Here is a 16656-nt window from a genome sequence, read left to right as displayed (position 1 = left end):
GAGAGAGAGAAAACAGAAATACACGCTTTTTCACCCTAGAAAACATAATTAGATAGAAATAATAAGAGCTGAAAAGTGGACCAAGAAAACCCCAATAAAAAGAAAAAAGTTTAATGAAGTTACTGGACTGGACATGAAGACAAGCTCCTCACAGCCTGAATCACTGAGTTGGTGCAGACGCTGTACTGATGGCAGCAAAAGCCCCTTGGGGAAATAAGGTCCTGGGTCACATACACACCACTGCGTATCAACGTGGACCTTAAAAACCAGTGACAATATTAAAAAGCAAATAAACTCTCACCTTCTTTTTCCCCCTTTTATATTTTTTTTTATTTCCAACAGCTTGAAACATCCCATAATACCTGCAGGAGAGAGAGAGAGAGAGAGAGGAAACAGCAGATGACATATACTGTATATGATGGGAAACAGGGAAAAAAAGAAGATGTAAGCTCATTACCGAGACAACTTTAAAAACCAGAGACTCAGAGAGAAGAAAAGTAAAAGTTAAGCACTTCCTGAAACTTCGACATCCTTTCTATCTATCTTTCTTGAAGAGTTTACCCCCTCCCTGCCATCACCATCACCACTACTACCTACACCCCCCATCCTCCCTTCTCCCTCCCCCTCTTACTCATTCTCTCTCTTCACTCTCTTTGAGTTAAGGAGGGTAAGGTAATCGTAATGAAATGACCCCGCGAGGCACGATGGCAGCCCTCGCCTGATAAGTTATTCCTGACTGGCTTTTAAGCTGCTGTCAAGCAATTTCCCTTGAAACCTCGCTTTGTTTTTAAGGGATGATGTGTGTAGTTGCGGTGGTGGTGGTGGTGTTGGATGATGTGTGCGTATCGTGGCGTGGTGGAGGGGATTGCTTTGACACCCTTGCTTCACTCCCATGAGGGGTACAGATGACAACCTCAAGGTATAGGTATGAGTAGTATGAGAGTGTGTGTGTGTGGGTGTGCCTATGTGTGGGTGCAGCAGGAGACATCTCACAGATGACAATCCCGCTAATTGAAATGACAGATTATTCTAATGTGCAGAAAGTCATTAAAAAACCCAGCCGCCGTTTTTCCTTCCTTTTTTCCCCCTGTTTCCCCCTCGCTGCGGGTATTTCTGCCTCTAAGTCAGAGTTGGAGAATCTGCACTTAAAGAAGATGTTAGCTTTCCTTCCTTCAAGCTCATGATTATTATCGGGATCACCTGCCACACGGTGAAGATCCAGGAGATACTTTTTTGGAAACTTTCAGTCAAATGAGCACTGCTGCTAAACGATAAACTTTGTGGGGTTTGTACGGTAGAGTTTCAGTTCAAATTCGGAACGGACAGATAATTCGCAGTAATAGTAAATATTATATGTACAGCAGGATTACTTCAGTGGCTCTGAAGGCTACGACACATACCCAGCACTTTCTGTTTTATGTCACCGAATGCGAGACATGTTGTATATTATGTTTTTATCACTTCTTTACATGTGACAGCGCTGAAGAAAGCCAGAGTCGAGCTAAAACAAGCCATACACCGAAAGATCGCTGACATCCAACATGTCTGCCACTACCTTGGAAATTAAGGTCAAACGTCTATTTTTGTACCTCGTCGCAGTAAAGTGCTGAACATGTTTCACTTTCACTCTCCAGATGATTCTTACCTGCCTCAAAAGGAAAAAACAGCTCAGGGTATATCAGGATGAAAGAAGTGACAACAAAACATCTGCAAGAAGAAGCGTGAGAAGCAGTGAAATCATGCAATACATGGCTCGATCCCAACCCACATTCTCTCTAGTCTTTCCTGGTTAGCGTTGATAAGTTTTCCCAGGCTCTCTGCGGGGGGACCTGCTGCTCATTTCTGAGTCAAAATCTTGTCAATTCTCAGTACGTTGAGGCGAGACACAATGCATGAGACGCGCAGATCATGAACACGAGGCAGAAATATGCAGGGAATTTCACTGCATCCAAATACTTCCTCTTTCTACCTGAGTCACAATATTTTCCGTTTCAAAATCTCCACCATTTCTTTTTTCTTTTTTTTTTTTCCCAGTCAAGCAAGCAGACTACATTGATATGGCATCAAGATATCCTAAAACATTCTGCTGGCTGATATGGAATTTCTCCCAGACTGCCTTGCAACAAATCCAGACAGCTAAAACACCAACCAGGGACACATTTTTCCATTTCCCCCCTCTGTCCCCTCTCCTCATACTCCTCCTCCACTGACATTCAGCGGAGGTAAATATTTAACAGCATGCTATTGAGTGCCGTGTGCAGTGTGGCACAGGCCAGGCTGCGGTAGAGATATGTATATAGACAAGACTGTTTTATTAAGAGTCGCTGCAGACATATTAAGGTAAAGTATGCCTGACACCTAGGGAGGAAATTGCCAGTATATGACACTATTCCTCAATACTGTGGCAGCTCGCCTCAGTGCAATTTTGCACAAGGCGAGTGACAGAGAATGACATGCAGAGAGGGAGGGAGAGGGAATGAGAGAGATGAAATAGTGAGAAAGTGTGCAGGGTGATTCAAGACCGAGGGGTGTGTCTCCACTGTGCATGTGTGTGTGTGTGTTGGTGGTACACGGGGGTGAAAAGCAGTTTGTAATTGCCTCACCTCATGTGAAGGATTGGCCTGGAGATAGTGCTGTTTACCTGTGGCCTGCTATGTTTGCAGTTTGTGGGTGGGTGTGCCGGAGGGAGTGGGGGCTGCACTGAATGGTTAAGTTGGTGGGCGATATGTGGAAGTTGAAGGTGAACACGCACCATGCACGCACGCACGCAAGCACGCACGCACGCACGCACGCAGGTGGACAGACAAAGACACATAGTGTCCACATGTACATCTATACCAGTCAGACCCCGACCCCATATGTGCTTTAACTCAAGAGCTGTAGCCAGGATTGTTAGAAACATTGGGATCATGAGCCCCCAGCACAGCACCATCACCACTAAACACTGCACTGAATGCTGGGTATTTAAAACAAACACACATAAACAAACTAATAAAATGTATCTATTCATCTAATAGTTGTATATTTCCCTTCACCGCTCAAGCTCAAGGCTTGCCCTGCACAATGAAATACACAACATGCTGTGCGGAATAATGTATGTGATTACATATTGAACAAATACAAATAAATGAACGCACAGCTAAGTGGTTTACATTTCTGAAAGGGGACAGGATTGTAGCTGTATGCATTCAGAGCTCCACGTTGTTGTGTGCGGACTGAATGAACTCCAAATGTTTACATGGACATCTTACAGGGGGAGTTAAGTTGTGACTGACTGTGGTTTTTTCCCCCCCATCCTGAAAGGTATTATTTATTATAACTAAAACACGATTATTTCAGTCGTGTAACAATAACTGTAGATTTCTGTCTGTTATTAACGTTACCAAGAACATCACCTTAGTGTTAAATGAAAGTAAATGACAATCCTCTCATGCTTGATTCACTTTGATTCAATTTTATTGGATAAACTGATTATTATGGATCATTGCAACTAAAAAAAAACAACGACCAAAACACATGACTATGATACAAATGCAGCAAATACTTGTTCAAAGTGAAGAAAGGCCAGTTTCAGCACAGAATGAATCATGTGGTACCTGATTTAACATCTAGAGGGCACTGTTGCCTACAGTCTCAGCCACGTTGACAGTCTGAGACCGCCTGTAATGTCTGATGGCCTGCATTTCCCCTTGAAAAGGCACCAATTCGCACAATTACATTTTAATTAAAAAGAACAACCTAATTAACCCAGGGAATGTATTCCATAATTTGGTAATATGAACATGATCAACCGTGTGCTTGTAAATGATACGCGATAAAAGCAAAAGCAGAAATTAAAGCCACTTACTAATTAAAACGGGGAGATAAACATGGACTTATGAAAATGGGGGAATGTGAAGAGACTTTACAGTTTTAAGTAGTTTTTTTATTACCGTGTCAAATACGAATTTGAGTCATTTTCTTTGAAGACTCAAAGCTGTGATTGAGATGAGTGGAGCATCACACAGCGTGCTTTGCTCCCTGCCAACTCCCTGAAGAGGCAGACACCCAAGTGCGACACTATATCTTAAACATGCAAAACAGTTGCCGAGCTGAAGGTGATACACCAGATCAAATTGTTATCATAAATTCTTCATCATTCAATAAAAAAAAAAAAGAAAAACACAGCACAGCCTCTGTGTAACTAATACATTTCCACGCTCTTCTTTAAGCATTCCGAGCGTTGCTGTTGTGTGGTGGAATGGCAGTACTTGACTCCTCCTGACTTGTGATTTGAAAAGTGAACCAGAGGACAAAGAGGTGAAGTGACGACGAGGCGTAGAGAGAGACACAAGGACTGACTGCTGGGAGCGTAGAATAGTCGTAACGCACTTGTGCGGCTCATCATCGCCACCTATTCCTGCCTGACTACATATCTGTCACAGCCCTCATCACCATCATAAGGTAGACTCTTCCAATGATAATGACCCATTTAAAGTAAATAGCTTTGATCGTCAGAGTAGTAACCATTATCACGGATATATATCCAAGCACGTCACTGCTGAGGTGTCAGTGGTATACTGAGTGTTTGTAATGTATACACTGGATGTGGCTGTAGGCTGTGGTGTGTGTGTGTGTGTGTGTGTACACTACAAAACATCTAGTAGCAACTTGTTCTGGTATTATATTCAACTAAAAAGCCTTAATATTCATTTGAGTGAATATAAATACTTTAATTAGCTTTGCAAAAAAAATGCTAGATTAGCCTCAGATTTGTAGTGTTTCTTCTTCTGTGTCCATAAGAATTTTGAACAGGTTTCCACTTTCACAAGGAGCTAAACTTTAAATCTTTAATTACAGGACATTTCCGACTAATGATCAATATCAAGTAATGTGAAATTGAAATAACTAAATATTCAGATCACCTCACATAAACCACTGCATGTGGAAATACATGAATCGAAACAAATGAATCATAAAGACGCATTCAAAATATGTCCATCAAGTTAATTCTAAAGGGGTCCTAATGCTCAGTTTCCGTCTTAAACTACACACTAACATATATATGTATAATTCAGTAATGTAATGACGCCATTTCAATGTGCATGTGTCTTTTATTCTCGTCTATTCTTTTTTATTGCATATTAAGTGTATTCACGCAAAGGCCACAGTTCTAAGGCTGCTTTTATATATCAATATATTCTCGAAACACCCAATGTCACATTTAAGTAATACAATTACACATATGACCACATCTAGATCTATATGAATGCAAGAGCATTAGCCTAATTTCATGCATATTGCACGGCCATGTATTGCATCTTATAGTGCTGGTCACATTCAATTGAGGGACAGCATAAAATGTAGCATTTGTTTTGATAAATTATTCTGTTGCTACATCACCAGAGAGCGTTATGTCCAGGAATTAGCTGCAAACGTGACGTGGGGAATATGAATATTTCCCTGTCCTTCATTAGAAAAGCAATAAATTATGCCACCGTCGCACTCCCAACATTTACTATTTAATAAAACAGCAAATTAAAATCAAGTTTTAATGACGTGTATTGTGCTGATGTGTATGTATATGTGACGTGCATCAGCGAAATCGTGCACGCACTGCGGGCTGACGCGGTGTCAGTGCAGACGGTGTGTGACACAGCCCGAGGCTATCTGTCGACCGAAGTGACTCTTGCCGCACTCCCACTTCCATCAGACCGTCAGTCAAAATGAAGCCGTTTTTTTTCCCCTCCCCTTTTTCAAAAATATGTCTCAGGTCAAAAAAAAATGTCAGGGACTCATTTCATGTGGGTCCCCAGCTGAGAAGGCTTCCAGTTTGTTTTAGTGACACAGGCTCCCGGGGTGAGAGTAAATGTCCTCTTGTCCACGGTGACAGACGTCACACGCTCTTTCTACAAAACCCATATGATAACGGCGGGTTTCTAAAATGGCTGCAATCAGAGTCGATGTCAGAACTCATGCAGCTGCAGTTTTGACCGCATACACTGCACTCGCTAACGTGTGGTTAATAATAAATGAATGCTTATGTTTGCGTCTATCCAACGCGTGTGCAAGCACCACGGCCATGCTGAGTTTTAAAAACCAGATTACTGATATTCATCTGTCTTTAATTACAGTTAAAGTATAAATGAAAGTACATCGCACACCAGTGTATACGTACAGTATGTACAAGTCCATAAATCCAATGCCAACACTTACTCTACCCTTCCCTTTAAACTTTTCATCCATTCTTTTGTCTACTATCTCCACCAGGACTAGTTTTTTTTATCAAGCTAACATCATTTTATTGCTCCAAGATGCAAAATCCCAGGTAGCTTCATTATTAATGTACAAAATTACCAGACTATAACTTTGAATTGCAGAGCACATTCTCTTCATTAATGTTGTTCCTTCAACCATTCAGTCTGTAAGGGCTTCCTGAGGTTTGGATAATGAAGATTTACTGTATATTATGCAGATAGGGACCCACTTTCCTTCAAAACAGCCAATATAAACTTGCTTTAACTCATTCTGTGTCAGAATACACTCAGTGAACTAATGCAATAAAAACACACATATGTCTTTGTAAAGGTTAATGAATATAAATATAAACAGCGGGACGCCGGCATCATTTCATGTATATTATGAATGAGGTTCAGGTAGTTTGTCTGGCCTGCGCCGGCAGCAGCGAGCGCTGGAGAGGAGGTAGTTAGGGCCTGGTGTTCTGCCAAGCCAAACTCCTGAAGCATACAGAGAGCTAATGCTCTGCCTCTGATGTGTGGCACTGAGAAACCACAGGACCGCTCGCAGGGTCCACTAAAACTCCATCACTCACTCACAACCCAGAAGAGATGACGAGATGGAGTGAGAGCGGGGCGGAGAGGAGGAGAGAGATGGAGGTGAAGAGAGCAGAAGAGGAAGAAAAGGTGGCAGCGGAGGCGCAGTCACAGCCCTACAGCCACATGATTGAGGAAAGGCGGCCACATTATAGTGGCTGCATGGGGGCAAGGCATAGAGGCATAGAGTGACTGCATAGTCAAGGTGTCTAAATGCATATTCCATTCATCTTTTCGCCTCTAAAATTTCTCATTCCTCACAGGCATGGGCAAATCAGATAGCCGGTATCAGATGGAAAGCAGTGGGAGATTCAGAAGTAGATCAAAGGTGTGGCTGCGGTTTAGATAAGTCTAGCCACCATCGAGACACAGTTCATCTGTCTTAAATGGCTGCTCATTTCTCTTGTCAGATAGAGGAAAAGACTATATATAGCTGTGATTAAAACGTCTCCAGCAACTCTCTGAGTCCTCAGTCAATACCAGACCTCCAAGGCTTCTGCTGACGTCGCCACGCTGCCTATTAAGGGTATTTGTCTTAAAATGAGCTGTTGTATAAAAGTGCATAGAGTTGACACTGTGATATCACAGTCATGCACCAGGATTGCTATTTGGCACAGGTCCACTAATATGAGCTCATAGAAGTGCAACAACTGGCTGTGTTGTGCTGTCTGGACTGATTTCACTGTGGAGCCAAGAAAAGTAAAAGATCTGATTGTGCGTAGTTACAAAGCGGCTCATATGTTTGTATATGCATGTATTTATAGTATTAAAGGTTAATGAATCCTCACGATATCGTGTAAAATACATGAAGGACTCATCCTATAGGAACAAGGTTGTGTTTTAAAAAGATTTAACATGATATTTACTCTTAAAAGTGACACACGTGCTGTATGTGGAGCGGATAAGAAGCCCCTTATCCTTACATGTTTAATCTGAGCACACTTACAAGTTCTCCTTGCTTTCATAGAACCTTTTATCTGTTATAAACACTTTATATTATGCTATTTGAATTTGTTATATACATGACCTTCTCCTTTGATAGGACCACTGGAGGAAAAGAACATATATAAAAAAAAAAAAGGTACTCCAAATTCCTCTGGAGGATTTTTGTTACATTTCACACCCACGTCTCTCCCCTCTTATCACGTTTATTTCTACACTGTTTCCTCGTTAATACATGCAACAAAAATTAAAAAGGTTCAAGAAAAGAAAGATTTTAAAGAAACAGTTACCCTTCAAAGTGGAATAAAATATCACAGCAATACCATACGTCTTATTTCAAATTAAATTCCCAGCTTTGTAGTAACAATAGAATTACCATTTTGTGTGTTACCAAAACAATAATATTCACTAATCAATGTTTTTTTTAACACAAATACCTACATGCCTGCTTTATATTTTGGTTTTAACAGCAATGGGCAGTGTGGAAAACCAAAACCACGTCCCACTGAATGACTGGGCTTCACCCAAAAGGACCTTCTTTCATCACTCGGCCTCTTTTCTGGCCTTCTGGATTAAGTTTCGCAGAAGGAAGTGGGTGAGGAAGCCATTGCTTTCCCCTGTTTAGTATCACTTTAGGAAAGCCCACAGAGTGCTCTTACAATCCCCATTGCTCCTACACCAGTTTAATAGGGCACAAATGGGAGTCACACACACACATATATGTACACACCACAGGCACTGGAATCTCTTGCTGCCGCTGAATGATGTCACTGGCAAACACTCAATGTGGGGAACACACAGCCAAACAGCAAAACAATTTGTTTAATCATAAAGTGCATTTACATAAGGCAACGGCTGCATAAATGAATGCATAATTGAACAGGTTAATGCATAATGTAGCGCTCCCCCGGGACAATAAATAAAGTGCCTTTTGAAAACGTGTGAGACAGAAAAAGATAGACAGTGACACATGGAGGAAGAGAGAGATGGAGGGAGGGAGAGAGAGACAACGCTACTTGCCAAGTGTCAGACAAAACATGAAACACGTTCAATGAGACAATGCCAAGGCCACCGACATAGAGAGAAAGAAAGAGAAGATGATAGTCAGAAATAAATAAATAAGAAGGTGAAGTCTTGCTAAGAGGATTTCAGGACATGCTTCGTTTCTTTCCATAATCTGTCTATTAGCACCAAAGTATTCCCAGCTCTCATAACCATGACAGGGACACTATTAATGACAAGCTCACACACCAACACAACTTAACGCTGCCTCCTGGGAAACCATATTTCACTGTCTCTCTCTCTGCAATTCTTTCCTCCACTTGTTCCCATCTTTACGACATCCCTCTCTTTTACTCTTTCCTGTCTTATCTACCATCCTCTTTACCCCTATTTTTCAAGCCCACGATTTGCTTTGAGACTCATTTTTGCGTGTCAAGCAAGCAAAGATATTAGTAAGTGCACAAATTCTGATCAAGAACAGAGGGAGGTCACCAAGTGATCAACAGAAAAGCACGACTGCGGTTGCGCTACGCTGTCATTGCAGTTTTTTACCTTGATGAAGAGGAAAAGAGAAAGACAGGATTTGTAAACGACAGTTTTCCGTGAAGGGCACAGAGGTGAATCACGCTACTTCTAGACTTTCTTTAATGTTCTGATGGCTTTGATCATTTAAAAACCATCCGTCGTGACGGTACAGTTACCTTGTAGCTTCGCTCTGGCTGTCAGTTGTCAATTATTTTAGCTTAAAAATCATATGGCACATTTTCCAAGAGTTGAAACTCAAAGCGGTCTCTTCTTGTTTAACTGTTGTTTCACTGAGTTCTTATGGCAGACAATTTGACAGGTCGTGGTAGGAAGAGCGCACGTGTAAAAAGGAATGAAAGAAATGATGGCTGAGTTCCATTTAGCTTACTCGGTATAAGCTCATTGCTCCACTGTCCTGACATACATGAACTGAATGGAGCTAAAAAATAGACCTATCACACACATTTCTTGATGTGTCGTGCAGCAAAGAGAGGCATTTTCTGTCATTTGTGGACACAATAGTTGCCATTGTGCAAAAGTTATATAGTTTCTTACGTTATCTTTGCTAAACATAATGTTTCTGTGTCATTGAGTGCAATTTCATGCTATCGTGACATTTAAAAACATTCAGCAAATGATCTACTGACAATTATGTAATGTATTAAAGTGTATAAAAACTGTCATTTTACCTACATCTTACATTACTAAGGGCCTGAAATCATGTTTTGTGGCAGGGACAGCACTGATTTTTAAATTGTTGTTCTGAGAGGATTGTAAAAATTTCTCCGCAAATGATGTCAGTGAAATGATTAGAGGCTTTTTTTTTTCTTTTTTTTTTTTAAATCAAAAGTCTACTCAACTGATTATCAGTGCCACATGAAGATGAAAAAAACAAACTTCCTGACAGTCTGGGTGAGGTATGAGAGTCATCAAAGTCTCAGCTGCCGCAGCCACATCCGCTAAAGCCCCGGTGAATTCAACGCACCAAGAACAAAATAACCGACTGTTTTCATTAAAGCCGCTGTAAAGTGTATCTCAGAATATACTCAGATACCTGTCAATGTCCGTTTCCGTCGCTGTGGTCCACGTCGCGAAACACAGCGCGTGTGTACATGGCTGTCAGGTGAGATTGCAGCATTTACGCTGTGATGTGTCACACCTGATTAAGGATACATGTTTCCTTCTTCCGCCCCCCCCGCACGCGCGCGCTCGGCAAATGTGTGCGGCGCATGCATGAGCGTGAGCGTGTGACAGGCAGACATCAGTGGAGGTTTGGTGCTTGATGACAGCACCGCGACCTCTGATGACGCCCTCCATTTTGTCACCGGCGACTCGCACAGATTACCCCCAGCGCCATCTTCTTACTCTGTATGCTAATGAAACAGAAGAGAGTGAGGGAGAGAAGAGAGAAGAGAGTGACAGATAAGACAAGAAGAGAAGAGGGAGAAACAGAAGGAGAGGCAAAGAGAAGTGTACACAAATATATGTACGCTTGAATTTGTGTGGAAATAAGAGAACAAAATGGAGAAAGATGGCGCATCTGTGAACAAACACAGTGTGAGAGGGATGAGGAATGAATGCAGTGGGGAGGCTGTGGAGGAGAAAGAAATGGGGAGACTAATGAAGGTCATCAGCAGCCATATTGGGGCTACCTTGGATAGAAATTTAGGCAAAGATGGAGGGGAGTCTCCTGTGAGTATGATGAATATGATTATAGATGTGTGAGTGTGTGTGACAGTAATGAATTCAGGGTGCAGAATAGAAAGGGGATATAGGTCTCAGAGAGTGCTGAATTTCAAACACCAAACGGTCACTGCTGTGCCACTGATCGCTCTGGATGTGTGTGTGGTTTTTTTGTGTGTGTGTGTGTGGACGGCTTTGTACCGAGGTATTAAGCAGAAGACACAGTCTGGCCTGCTGTAATTTGGGTGAAAACTAACAGAGCTGTCTCCAGATGTCATGAGCTAAAAGGCAAATTTCATTATTTGACTAATATGGAACATGATGACTCTTTTTGATGTCTCCCTTCCTTTTTCTTCCTCGCCCCTGCTCCCTCCCCTTTCCACCGTATCCCCGCCTACCACCGCCTTTTTGTCTAGTTACCACTCCTCCTCTCCTCCCCTCCCCTCCGTCTCCCCCGTACCCCCATTCAGAGGATCACCTTATTCAGAGAAGCTTTCCCTTTCAAGGTTGAAGAAAATGGCCATGTGTCGGTGTATATATATGTGTGTGTGTGGAAAGTGAGAGTGATTTTCATTCGTGGTCCCAATGAAGGAGGTGAAGGTGACTCATCTTCTGCCCACGAGCGCGCACACACACACGCACACGCACACACACACATGCACCTTGCACTCCTTCCCCTCCCTTCATACCTTTGATGTGTATTTGAGTCAATGGCTAATCAGGTAGCATCAGGCCTAGTCCTCATTTCCCCTTCACACTGGCCCCATTAGGGAGCAGGCTTTCTGGAGCAGGCCGATAAGGACAATATGCTTCTCTTTGGCACTCTCTCTTCCACATATACCCTAAATCTCCCACTACTCTCTCATTCTTTCTTTCTCTCATTCTGCTCTTTTCCCATCTCTACCTTTGCTGAATCTCCAGCGTCTGCCTCATTCCTCCATTGCTCACTCTTTCCGTCTCAGGCATCCCTCACCTTCCACTTCTTTTCCCTCCTCTTTTTATCTCACTACCTTTCCCTAAATGTCCCATCACTCTCTTCCTCCTCCTTTCTCTCATCTTTAACCACTCTGAATCACACACACTGCACACTCCTTCCTGTCATTTTTTTTGGTTTCACTCTGCATCTGTTCATCACTTTGCTATTTCCCCTTTATTTCTAAAAGTATTCCCTAAATACCCAACAACGTTCCCTCAGTCTCTCCCTCATTACAACTTCTCTTTTCCTCTCCCTCAAATTGTCTGGTAATCTCTTCTTCCCTCTGGGCTTCCTACTTTCTTAAACTGTACCTTTTTTTCCCACTCCCTTTTACCTCTAGCTTTACTCCTTGAGGGAACACAACTTTTTGAGACATTGGCCTGATGGTCAACTTCCCATTAGGAGACGGCAAAACAAATACAGAGATCCGTCATATGTCGCCTATTTTGTCCTAAACCTCACTCTCAGGCATTATAATACACTCTGAGGATGAGGTATATAGTTCCTTTATACAGAGACAAATGATATTCACTAAAGAGAGTTGCTAGTATTGTATGATGCTGTATTAATGGCTTATTTTCACATATTTCAACGGGAACGTTTCACAAAATATCTATATACATTCCAAAAAAGTATTGATTGTTCTTGTAAAATGGGGGAGGATTGTTTGTGATGCTGTCCATTTATGAAGACAAAGCTATGGACGTCCAGCCATGACATGGGGGGAAAGAACGGATCGGTCATATTTTTACCAAATATTCATTTGTGCACACTTTATATTTAGTATAAAGAAAGTATAAGTAAAAAAGTATATGAAATGCCATGTCTGGGGCTCCGTACAAAGCAATTGGAAAGAGACAGTAAGAGTAAAAATAAGCAAGAGAGAGATTACAAAAGGGCCAACAGTATTCTAAAATTCACACCGACTTCCATTGTTATTTACAAATCTACATTATTAATACTAAATCTTTTCCATTTTTTGTTCTATGACGAGCGTAGACTTAGTGCTGCACGTTTTCTGTGGTGGTGACGCACTAACTCAATAGTTTAGGAGGCCATGGAGGACTTTCCCAGGACTGTCCCAGTTCCTGTGTGGTCGTTGCAGTATAAATGCAGCACTAGTTGATACCGGTAAGGAAACAAATGCTTTTCCTTCGAGTTACATTACATTACATGACATGTCATTTAGCAGACGCTTTTATCCAAAGCGACTTACAATGGAATCAAGTACAATTAGCCAGGGGTGGAATCGAACTTGCGACCGTGATGTCTTTGGTACACAAGGTAGGGCCTTAACCACTGAGCCACTCCACCCCTCCTTTGGTGTTGTGCCGTGTCATAACACGAACCACTGTGTGAACACAACACTATGCTATTCTCTTAATTGTTTTGGAAGGGAAGACTTATAAGGAACCACTAAAATGCAGATGTGTCATTTTTCCGTCTCCATTACAATCAGTTCTAACAACTCGTCTACTACAGCTTTAAGCTCAGTCGAGCATTTTCGTTGAAGCTCATTTCAAACTGTTTTCTATCCAGTTCTTCTGGGTGCTGTGCAGACAGTGCTTTCTATCCGTACCTCCTTCCTTTCTCCATCTCTCAACCACTGTCTGCATTGCCATTTGGCCAAATATTAAGAAAAATGATGAACTCAATGAAGAGAAAATCATTATTCTGCCAACAACAAAGTTCAGTCAGCCAGACAGCCTAATGAAGAGCCACTGTATTCTCATTTTCTCAGCTATTCAGAGTTGTACTTGGACTCCAGTGTGAGATATTATGCACCAAATAAGTGTTGTTAAACACTTGTACTGTCTTTATCTAATTCTACCTACATATTAAAAGTACGATTGGTTATCTTTATGCATTTTTGGATTATTATGTACAGTATGTGGCAGAACTGGGATGTTTATGTGAATATTATCCTTTCAAATTCAATGAATCCAATATGAATGTGATGACTCACTGTGGCGTTTGAATTCGAAGCTGCTGAAAGTTTCGTATGGAGAACTGTGCTTGTGCTGATTCTATGCTACAGCTTAGACTCAACTGGCCCAAGCTAACAGCATTTTGCTCTACTGCGGGTGCACAGTCTATAAAAAGTAACCACATAACAGAAAAAGAAAACAACCCACCTTTGAAAAAGTGAAACATTGTGTGAATGGCTGTTTTCCTTCCCTTTCTCTCCTTTCCTCTTTTCTGAGTGACCTCACTTTTGCAGGAGACACGTTGCCAGCACTCCTGTCAGTTTTCTTTCTTTCTCACCCTCTCTTGCTGCTCTGTCATTTTTTCTGTGTGTGGTGTGACAGAAATGCCTCTTCCACTAAAAGTTATTTTATTCCAACACTGGCAACAATGCCGTGCTGTTCACAGCTAAAACATTATTCACAAAGACACAAGGACTTTTCCAGGTATTTCCAGACATGTACGTTGTCACAAATTAATATGACCGATATGACTGAAATAAGAGTGTATTTTAATAATCCAGCGCTCTGTGTGGTTTATATTAACTAAAAGAAGGTAGTAGTTATTTTTACTGCTTTTAGATCAGGTTTCTACACAGGGAGCTAATTGTCAAAGCAGTTATAATTTATCAGTAGTATTGCTAAAGTCACATAATAAATGTGTATCTTTATTTCTTAAATTGAGTCAAATCAAATCAAATCAAGCAAGAAACTCATATTATCAATCCTAATGACTTATTTGTGATTTAAAAAACAAACAAACAAATAAAATGACCTCACAACAGTATATAAATAACTTTTCACGATGGGATTCATTTTATTGCAAAAGCTCTTTGTGAATGGCCCGGTGTGGTCCACCTTCAACAATTCTCTTAATCTAAGTTAGTCAAAACAAACGCTAGGAACCAATTGCAAACACAGGCGAGCTTTTTTATGTGATTACTAGCACGGGCAACCACACAGAGACCTACAGGGAGGCCCAGACTGGAGTTGATAACACACACACACCCACCCACACCCACACCACCCCAGCCATTTGCATCGTGAAATAAGGATCAAATAATACCTTGTAAACACTGTAACGAGTGCCACGATGATCAACAGCTATACTCGGTCTCTCTTTCTCAGCGTCTCTCGTGGTTGAGGGCCCACACTGTTCACCAACAGCCAGACACTAATTTGGGATAAAAAGAAAATACTGACTTGCAATATTTCGCTGGTTTACCACACATTTCCAGGGACCACACATACAGCAGTGAAGTACCACACACACGCACACTCATTTGATGAAATTAGGTTAGGAAGGAGCCCGTTCTGTGCTTTCTGTCTGTGAGAGAAAGTGGTGTTGAAATTAAGAGTCGGTATGTGCTTGTGTGTGTGAACGTGTGCATTTGTGTTTGTGTGTGTGTGTGTGTCTGTGTGTGTAAGAGGCTGACTAATCCCTCCACAGAGCTGAAACGAGTTAAAAACACATCAAAGGGAAGCTTAACCTCTGTGAAACCTCACTGGGTTTTCAAGAACAACAAATGATCATTCTCCTCATTGTTTCCAGGGGGACTTTTTTCACCGCTGCGCTGCTGACTTTTTCCCTCAGTCCTGGGAGTTTTCAAAAAGCCTGTGGTTTCATTTTTAATGACTGTGCCGTTTGTGCAAGTGTGTTCGTGCGTGTTTGTGTGTGTGTGTGTGTGTGTGTGTGTGTGCGCGCGCGAGTTTTGCGAAGGAATATAAATGCGCGTGGATGTGTGAGCGGGTGCACGCGTGTGCGTTTGCACATAAAAGAGGGGAATTTTTGAGTGTGACATGGCAGATGAGTAAAACCAAGCTAACAAGGACACGCAGCTCAGTGGGAAATCATTAAAATGTACGACATCCTAAACAGCTAAACAACGGCTATGTATATACAGAACTGATGAGCGATAGAAAGAAAGAAATAAATAAAGGTTGAGATGGGGGAGAGTGCGGGGGACAGTGGTGGGACAATGAGCGTGAACGGCCAATTGTTTTTCACCCCAGGATTCTCATTATCAGAGCATGTTTAAGTTGACATATTTGCATACCTCTTTCACTTGGCTTTGTTTGCGTAAATGAGCAGTGCTCTTGTTCAACCTTTGCAAGCCTTTAAAAAGAGGCATGAGTCACCTGAAGACACACATGGAAAGAGCAGATAAACACAGTACGTGTGTGTTCCATTACACTTGCTTTTAAACGACATTGTTGATCATTTATTTAATGGTTTTGCAGCTGAGTAAGTTTCTTACCTGTGTCCACATCTTTGTGTATCTTAACAGTCATGTAAAGGTTTAAGAATGATGCAGCGCTAAAGTCTCCAAAGCTGGCAAAAATAAAATACTATTGGCATATTTACTGATGTGTGTGTGTGTGTGTGTGTGTGTGTGTGTGTGTGACAACTTACAGATGTATCTGTTTTTATTTTCCTGCCAATACAACACAGGGGCTCAAACAAAGAAACGGGAAAATATCAACAAATAGTTTTTTAAATAGTAAAACAAAATATAAAACATAAACAACGTTAAACATCCAAACTGCTCAATCACACACAAGCACACACAGTCACCCCACGGGGGCTTAGAGAAAGACGGGCAGGCAGACGGACACACAAAAAGTCCTCCCATACGACGACACAGGGCCACATTCACCGCGTGGACACATGGCACACAGCTGCAGTGCAATCAGACTGTTACAGCCATTCACACGGAGCCGTCTGTGGATGCTGATGATGTGCAGTCTCTCG

At 41.7% G+C, this 16656-nt stretch overlaps 1 long non-coding RNA gene across 1 annotated transcript; it reads right to left on the bottom strand.

The window, feature by feature from the left end:
* Positions 1–301: 301 nt before the first annotated feature.
* On the bottom strand, positions 302–16291 carry LOC122769133. Its single transcript, XR_006360409.1, has 3 exons — positions 15962–16291; positions 14971–15078; positions 302–362 (listed from the first exon to the last, which is right to left on the bottom strand). It is a non-coding gene; the product is annotated as an uncharacterized LOC122769133 (long non-coding RNA).
* Positions 16292–16656: the final 365 nt, after the last annotated feature.

This window comes from Solea senegalensis, linkage group LG1 (genome assembly GCF_019176455.1).
Source record: "Solea senegalensis isolate Sse05_10M linkage group LG1, IFAPA_SoseM_1, whole genome shotgun sequence".
Classification (NCBI taxonomy): domain Eukaryota; kingdom Metazoa; phylum Chordata; class Actinopteri; order Pleuronectiformes; family Soleidae; genus Solea; species Solea senegalensis.
Note: the sequence above shows the minus strand (reverse complement) of the source record. Positions and strands in the feature narration are given on the sequence as shown.